Consider the following 9,239-nt stretch of genomic DNA (forward strand, 5'->3'; position numbering starts at 1 on the left):
AGGGAGCTCGTGATCCGGATCACAGTGTAATTGACGAATGGGAGGGAAACCTGAGAGAGATATGATGCGGCGGGTGGGAGGTAGCAAAGGTGGTGGTGGTGGTGGAGGGAGAATCGACACAGAGAGACACACAGAGCAATATGGAGAATAGAAAGTATCTGACATCCGACACAACTCCTCTTCCTCTCCCTCTCCTCCTCCTCCCCCCTCGACATTAGGCTAATTCTTTGACTTTCTCTTGTTGCCAATAGCGTCTCCAAGTGATATTTCCCCCTATAACGGCATTACCAGTGGCTGCCTTCTCCAATGCAATCAAACCATTAAACACGGTGCTGCATCCCCCCTCCGATGGAGTGATTTCCTCGCAATAGAAAATGACTGGACGTGAGCTACTCCCCTTTCCTGTCATCAATAAAAGGAATAATCGGTTGTGCGTGTTGTATTTGCAAGAGGAGTGGATAAACTTCAGCCTTAAAAATCTCATTAATATTCAACAGCAGAAGAATATAGCTGCATGTGATTTTATAGCCACTTAAAGGACAAATATCCTTCAAAATAAAATAACTTTCATTTACCAAACATTAAATAGAAAAGTATTTTTTTAAAAACGCACAATGCATTATAAATATTAGAAATTTAAGCAATGTGTTTAAAAAAAAATACAATGTAGAAACTTTTGCTCCAAGTTCAAACACGGAACATTAGACAAATCAATCAAAAATCTTCCCCCAAATGCACAATCTGCATTGCAAGACAGGCTGCAATTTCCAGCGAGGCAAAAACATTCGGTTTGGTTTGATAAGCGAGACAGCCCTACAATATGCAGCCATTAAACGACTGCATCCGGCTCTGCGCGCTTAATTACGGTTATTAGAAGAGTCATAACGAGACAAACAATAACAGAAAGTTTTAGGATGCAGAGCAGGACGCACTTATTTTTTTCCTGGGAGGAGGCTGCGCTACTCGTGTCTGCGCGTTTCAAACACTTGATATTTACCGGCGACGCGTTGATTTCAATTAACGGAGCAGCATGTCAAGTAAGCTCCGGTATGGAAGTGTTTATTAGCACGACGAAATAATAATAATAAAAAAAAACCGCATCCGAATGAGGAAGAGGAGGGGGAGGAAGGTGAAGAAGTGGAGAAGAATGAGTTGGTTCTGCTTTTAATAAAGAATGAGGAATTAGCGCATATTGATAGGACTTAATAGACCGAGGGGGGTCATCAAACTAGTCGCGACTGAGCGATTCGTGGTTAATTTACTATCAGTGTCATGTTATAGGAGGGAGGGAGGGAGGGGACGGGGGGGGGGACGGGGGTGCGTCATGACGCACGGATGTTTGCAAAACTGGAGACATTTTGGATGAGAGTGCATTAATAACCCGTCTGAAAGGGGGAAAAAAGATTCATTAACAAGCAGATTTGTTCGGGAGTTTTGTGGAGAGAAAATGAAATAAGTTGGAAGGAGATGAGGCGTTTCCTGCAACAAAAGTTACACCCACTTCTTTTAAAAAAATCTTAATTACTCTCCTGCTCTCCCCTCAGAGAGATGTCGGTAAATAAAACTTGACGAGCAGCATAAATCCAGGCAAAAAAAATTAATAATAATCTGCTTTTCATCTCCAGATAAAAACATCTGGAGCTGATGGATTTGATTCGAAGCTGCTCTTAAGTGAGAGTTTTTTTTTCCTGATAATTAAGCAGGCGGGAGGATTTTCTTCTTTCTTTTTTTTATATTTCGGACTGCTTAGGATTTAAATTAAAATAAACTTCTCTCCCTACGGACATCGATCCAGGAGAGAGGTGTGAAATGGACATTAATTTTAGTTCACTTCTCGCTGCGCAAAGACGGCAGCAGAAGGAGGATCAATGGCGAGCAATAACAGCTGACTGCTGAGAGAAGGGAGAGACAGAGGGAAAGAAGGGTGAGGAGGAGGGGGAGAATCGAAAAAGCTGACAAATAAATCATCTTTTGCTACTTTTCCTACAAACTCGACACTTTTTTTCGCTTTTTCTTCGCGCCTACAGATCGCTCCTTTGGGAAGGACGACGAGGGAGAGAAGAAGGTGAGGCCTAAATGGATAAATAAGACAAATAAACAGAGATTCTGGCGATTTCAATTACAAATCAAGGTTGGTACAGTGAATTTGGATGAGAGGAAAAATACGCAGAGCTCACTTTAAAGGCCCACGCTGTGTTGTTTCATTCAAAAATAATTAATTACATATTTTAAGTTGAAAATAAGCATTGTTTTGTTAACCCCCAAGCGCCGATGCGTAATTTCTGGATTATTTCCACGTGAAAAGTTGCAATTAAAAACCCAGATTTTAAAAATGCACTGAGTGTCTCATTTCTCTAAAAATGTGGCAATACAAATATTCGTAGCACCTTTATATTTGCATGTAAACAAGTGAGAAGAAATAAACGGCAGCCTATAAATCACTCAGATCTGAAGCAAGAAATAAAGAAATGATCCAGAAACGGGCTGCATCATTCGAAATGACAAGATTTTACGATTATGCACACATAATTTGTAAATATATACATATATATATGTGTATATATGTGTATATATATATATATATATATATATATATATATATATATATATATATATATATATATATTTTAAAAAGTGCAGATTTAAATATCCTTAATTAAAAATTGCATTTTAGTTAACAGAGGCTTCTTTAAATTATCAATTAACACATAAATTTGAGTGAAACCTGCCCGAAAATTCGCTCTTAATGTCTCATTATTAAACTTATATGAATTATAACATCATTTTAGAACATCAACATCTTATAAAATGAAAAGGAAAATAAATTTGCAAACATTTATTTAGCATTGTTAATCATCTGAATTATTAATTCAGACGATATTCACATCAGTAAATAAGAATAATGGTGCATATATTATTGTTTATGCGGATAATTACAGGAAAACACAACAAGTGCTCATTTTTACTTTACTAATAAAAAAGCTACAACTTCCATTTTCGACTCCAAGCATCACTGATTACATGAGTCTATTTAAAAATAATATATGCTTCTGTGACACCTCTCCTCCTTCCTCGTTTTGCCGTTTAACGGATAATTATTGCTCGCTAATGTGTTTGGTTGGAAAATGAAAAGGCTCGGCTGGTCGTTAGAAGTCAGGGCTGGTTGATCTGACAATCAATAAAATCAATCTGGAGGCATTCATCACGCTGGGATCACCGGGTCCGGATCCGGAGCACACTTTCTGACTTTTTTTTTTTTTTTTGGAGAAGCTATAATTCAATCATCACAGTACGGTGAGTTCAATGACCCGCCTCGGGCGCACCTTTGCTCCAATAAGTGCGTTTTTACGCGCTATTTATTGCTGGCACTGAGAGGAGTTTTTTAACTTGGAAATTACCGCTAATAGCTTCGCCGCTTTTTTTCCCACAGTTCTAATTTTATTATTCCCTCTGCTGAGTGTTGCGGAGTTGTGCGTTGATACGGGAGCGTGCGCGTCTGTTCGTGCAGGTTTTAAAATACGGGATGAATGAGACGAGGCCGGTTCACAGGAATAAAGCTGTGCGTAAAAGTTTCCAAAATGTCCCTTCGACTTCAAAAGATCGGGAAGTATGAGTGCAGAAGAAAAAAATGCTTCAAATTGTTTTATAATCTGAGTCCTTATTCATTTAAAAAATATATAAACAAACAAACTGCAGCTCTCAGTAAATAAAATGTGCGGAGGAACAACTATTATAGAGCCAGGCATGAGGTTTGTGTGCCAAAAATAATTACCCCAAAACGAAATAAAAGGAGTTATTTCGCGAATAATAGTTATTTCTTCCTGAGGAGACACGACAAAATAACGCGATTTAAATCAAAAGTGAACGCTGTATCCTGGAACACCGACGGAGCAGCAGCGGGAGCAGGAGCTGGAATGAATCCGTCTTTGGCTCCCCGTGCTCGGCCATGGAGCTGGAAGGCCCCCGGGACCTCCACTGGCTGGGCGCTGCTTATTTAGGGGGAGGATGTAAATTATAGTGGCTCCCCAGTTAACAGGTGTTTCCCAACTGTGCTGAGGCCTGTGTGTATGTGTGTGTGTGAAAGTGTGTGTTCACATGTGTGCGCGCGCGTGCACGAGCCTCTTACGCATTGAATCGACCTCCTTTTTAAAAAAAATTCAAGCCGTCTGTTTCTCCTTGGGGATTAATTTTAAGAGGACTTACATTCACACGATCATAGCCGGTGGAATTAACCACAACACTTTCTCTTCTTTTCCTGCTTTTATTTCTTCTTCGTAATGCACTGGAATAATGTTCTTATTTAGACTGCCAGATTAAATAAAAATTGCAAATCAGAATCCAAGATTTCAGAGCAAATTCGTTAATGGAGATCAGTGATCCCATCATGGAACAGAAGTCCTTCATAAATTCCTGTCTGAACCGCGTGATGCGTTCAAATCCGCCTCATCAGAGTCTCTATTAAACCCAGCTAACGGCTCCAATATGCGGCAGTTTAAGCCACATGCCCTCATCATTATGAGGCTATGCTTTAGTGCTCCAGAGCAACAGTAACTTTCACTGGGAAGCAGCGATAGAAACACTCAGTGAGCTATAACCCCCGCTGTCTTCATGTGAACAACTAAAACTCAACTTTTAAACACATATATTCGCAGCAGGCCTGCGAGCTGACGTTCATTATTGTGGTTCTGTCTGGTAGTGATGAGAAAAGAGCTCAGGAGCACCACAAAATAATAATAAGCTGATGTTTCCTGTGGTAAAGAGAGATTTTTATTCCTTTAACTGAAAGGTTTGCTGATAATTTAGGTCCCCAAAGGACACAACCTGTCTTCCTGAAAAGCAAATTACAAAATCAATATTTGGAGTTATAAAAACTTTCAGTAGCACTGGCTGCAGTGGAACACAGTGCAGTGAGGCTGGGCTGCATGTTGATGGTGAGCTGTGCGTAATGGCACCAGCACACGCGCTAAAACAGCTTAAGTGATTTCAAGAAGCAGCTCTCTAGTTGGGGGGAACTCTGATGCACACGCACGCCCGCGCATACATAACGACATATATGACATGGATACACACGCACACGCATTAACGTGCACACGCGTCAAACTCGGTGTCCAAGCGGAGCCGTGACTTTTCCTCTATTTTTTGTCCACGCGTGGAATTGCCTCCGCGAACAGCGACCAAACGCGCACAACGTCCCCGAGAAAGTTTACTCGAAATGCGTCTCCAAAGCAGGAAGAAGCGCCGGAAGAAAAGCCGAGGAAGCACAAAGTGTATAAGCTTCAAACCCAAGAACAACAACAACAAAAAAGACAGTCGGTGGTACTCACCTCACCGCAGAATCCGCTTCAAATGCAGACGACTCCTCGGTTTCCGGCTTCTTCAGTTTTTTTTTTCTTTTTTCGATGTTGTTTTTTTATCCTCACAACAAACCGAAAACTTTTTTTTCTCTGCAGAGTAGGAATATCAGTAGCACTGGCCCTTCTGGCTCTTGCGCAGCAGCACCGGAGATAACGGGAGGCGCTTTGGAGAAGCAAAAGTAGTTAACACCTCCCTGTTAGTTTACCAAAGCGCAGCCAGAGAGAAGGACGGAGAAAGCGAGAGAGGGAGAGAGAGAGGGACAGAGAGCGAGAGAGAGGGAGGGAGAGGGAGAGAGAGAGCCTGACTTTCCACAGACACGCTGTAAAGTGGGTATCAATAGCGCAATCGCGCGTGCAGCCCCTCCGCGGAAACACCGAGAGGGACGATCAGTGAGAGGAGAGAGGAGTGAAGCCGGTGGAGGAGCGCAGGATCGCAGAGACAGTGGCAGGCAGTGGTGGTGTGAGGGGAGGGAGGGGAGGGTGGAGGGGCGCACAGGGTTCCACAGCAACGTGTGTGAGGCTGGAGCTGGGGCTGAGCGTGGGGGTGGATGGGGGAGGAGGGAGGGAGGGAGGGAGGGAGGGAGGGAGGACGTCCAGGGTCCAGAGCGCTCCGAGGCGCAGTGCTGCCGCGCAGCGCTCGGGTCGCTCATTGACTGACAGATTCACCGCGTCTTTGGGATTTTCTCTTGATTGAAACAAACAAAAAAGTGTTACTTCACAATTACGGACTCATTCCAGGTTGTCAAATTCTCCCAAACAAGGGGCTGCTGTATTTTCAGGCTTTAAAATAATCAGGATCTTCCCGTACAGTGACCAAACAGTATTGATACTCCACACTGGATTCGGTGTTTTGTTAATATTTCTGTTACTTTAACTGGACTTTCAAATCCGCGTTTCTTCTTCTAATTCCACAAAATGAAAAGGAATCAAAGAATCAACTAATAAATGCAGTTTGGGAATTTCTAAGCGTCCGGCTGTTTGTGTGGACACTGTTTCCCAACACAGCACCATCCCGCCACCCCCTTCCGCCTCTCCCCTCTCTGTCTGCCGTTTCGTTCCCTTGGGTGATTTCCATTGCGCTTTGTGCGTAAAGTGAATGAATTATCCCCCTCCTCTCTCTCTCTCTCTCTCCCTCTCTACGTTCTCCCTCTTTCACCCGTTGGAGAGACTGCTGTTTGCCATAAAGCCAATGAAGTCCACCTCTTAACAAAAAGAGGTGGACCAGCAGACACTTGTACAAAGTGAGCACTAGAGACTGAAGTTAGTGAGACAGAGGGAAGTTCACTAAAACCCGGAGTTGTGTGCAAAAAAAAAGTCCCGGCAACCACCCACACAAACTTGCAAGGTATTTTACAAGTCAGCAGATTTACAGGAATATGGTGACCACTCACCAGTCAGTTGCAAAATAAGTGTTAATTGTGCCAAATCCATCAAACTCTGCTTACTAAACACTGGTTTTGGATCATTTGGATGAAAATAACCAAATTTTCTCAAGTTTCCTTATTTTTCTTCTATATATATATATATATATATATAAATAAAAATCACCTCACTTTTGATCATCTTCTGCGACAAATGTCAGAGAATCTAACGACTGACTGTGGTACAAACTCAAGTCTTACATTAGACCTCTGTTATTTGTGCAAAGCTAAGGGTGAAAAGAGGCAAAACCAACTGAATTTATGACTAAAAGAAGAGTGAGTGTTTAGAGGGAGACTCAGAGGAGAGGCCTGGCCCGTCTCCTTCTCCACTACACCCCCCTGCTGGTCAAAGGTGGAACTGACCAGCAGTGCAGACAGCTTTACACCAACTTTTTCTTTCTCTTGCAACTCTATTTTCTCTCAGTAAGGCGAAGCTGTTGAATGGTGCTGTGGTGGCAAAAGCTTGTTTCCGGTTTTTGATTCAAACTGGGCTCTAAAAGGACTAATGGCTTGAAAACGTGGGACTTTAAGAAGAGTTTTTCCAACAACCAGACATGAATTAGTATGGAAAAAAATCACACTATTGATAAAAAGTGAAGTAAAAACTAGCAATGCCATCAGGTGTGGGTTAAAAAAAAAAGTCCATTTAGGAGCATTTTCTAGTTGGACTGAAGACTTAGAGGAAACTACACTTTAGTTCTGGATATGTATGGAATTTTCTGACATCAAGGAAGAGATGAAAGTGTGTCCTACATGCCCTTAAGAAATTTTCCTGTTAAGTTACATGCAGAATCTGTGACTATAACAAGAAGAGGCCCTAAATGTTTTACATGCTTTTTTCCGTTGCATCAACATTCAAAACTCTTCTTCAAAACTCCCAAATCTAATTTGACAAACAACACTGCAAGAATCTGGTCATTTTTACTGAGATCCACGACAAAACTAAGCATTCATAAGATTTATCCCAACTCTGGTGATCTTCGCCAACATTTAATTCATGCCAAAAGGAATTTCCCCCAAACTTTCCGTTTCCATTTACAGTCCATCATTCAAAACTACAAGTACACTCAATCCTAACATGCTGTTATGGTTTTCCAATGGAACTGACACTTTGATCTGGTTTCACGCTATAATATACCAATGTTTTAGGTAACAATAGCGTGGGAAAAGTGAAAGGGCTTGAGTGCGTGTGTGTGCTGGGTGGTCTTCATGCACATGAGGGGCAGCAGCAGCAGTAGCGGTGCCATTAGTGGTGTGTTGTCTTGCTAATAGGCTCAGTTTGGAGTCAATGGGCTGACTGAGGAAGAGGACCATCCATGTATTAGATCCCTCTCCATTCAAAGTCTAATGCCACCCTTTAGTCCAACCCCCTGATGTTTTTAAATGCTGCCTCTGTGTGTATTGACGAGGAAGCACTTTGATAGCACCTGTTTCACTGCTGAGGCATCTGTACTGCTCCTTTCCCTCCACTTTTAAGTATTTCTACTCACCTTGAAATCACTTTAAATGATTTCAGTGACAGTAATGATGACTAACACAGAAAACATTGAGTGCTATCAGTGTAGATTTGTCAAATCAAGAGGATATCTTTCAAACTTTTTGACGTTTGGACTAAATTCTCCAGTGTTTCCTTGGTGAGCTGCAGTGGCAGAAGAAAAACACAAAGAGGGAATTTGGCGCGAAAAATCTTAATTTCTACAGATACCGAAAGCTTTGTTTTTTTTTACTGATTTAAGGTGTTAAAGCCTAAAATTAGCTTCAGAATCTTTTGCCTGGACAGACAACTGTGGTTTTTGTCCTCCATCACTTGCACTGAAATCAGTTTCTAAAGGTCATTCACGGTTGTCGGACGACTAATGCAGATTTTGAAAGCAGACATGAACACACTTGTATTCATAGCACCGCAAGCACACTTTGTTCACATTGCTCCATCAAACAAACACAGGGCTCATGTTGCACTTTCTGAAAAGCTGGCTGTGATTTTGCACTATGAAGCAGCAAACTAAAAGACTGGGTTGTAGCTCTGTGTCAGTGGGATTATTCCTGAAGTACAGAGAGCTGAGGACTTCTGGAGATCTTGGAATTTCCTAGTATGTTTGTGCACCATCCGTTGAAAGCATGGACAAAGCAAAGAAGCATCTCCAAAGTCCAGCAGAGACAATTTCAAATACAACTCTTTTGATGATGAATAAAAAGTTATGATCGAGAATCTCCTCAAACAGTCTCTCTCTGTAACAAATAACAAATACTTGTAGGTACCATTTCTTTATTCATGGCACATGCACAGCTGGTGTGATGCAGTGACAAACTCTGTACTGCATGTGGACGCCCACAGGGGACTCGGATGGATGAAAGAATTCACACTAAATGTTCTTTTGTGGACCCTTGTGGCCCAGTACATTCACAAAGCATGAACTGGCTTTTTCTGCCAGCATGGATGGGAAGAACAAATACAGCGACCAAA

The 9,239-nt window shown here is 41.9% G+C and overlaps 1 protein-coding gene across 11 annotated transcripts in view; it reads right to left on the reverse strand.

Moving 5' to 3' along the window:
• rnf220a (ring finger protein 220a) overlaps positions 1-5,803 on the reverse strand; it is a 188,008-nt gene extending 182,205 nt beyond the window's left edge. For 3 of the 11 annotated variants that reach the window (XM_051953608.1, XM_051953604.1, XM_051953605.1), the window contains exon 1: positions 5,325-5,802. The gene's annotated coding sequence lies outside the window, so the exon portion shown is untranslated. Of the gene's footprint in view, positions 1-5,324 lie in introns of all 11 variants that reach the window. The other 8 variants (XM_022205096.2, XM_051953606.1, XM_022205099.2 and 5 more) reach the window with 5 other exon arrangements.
• Positions 5,804-9,239: the final 3,436 nt, after the last annotated feature.

The sequence above is a fragment of the Acanthochromis polyacanthus genome, chromosome 9 (assembly GCF_021347895.1).
Source record: "Acanthochromis polyacanthus isolate Apoly-LR-REF ecotype Palm Island chromosome 9, KAUST_Apoly_ChrSc, whole genome shotgun sequence".
NCBI classification, from domain to species: domain Eukaryota; kingdom Metazoa; phylum Chordata; class Actinopteri; family Pomacentridae; genus Acanthochromis; species Acanthochromis polyacanthus.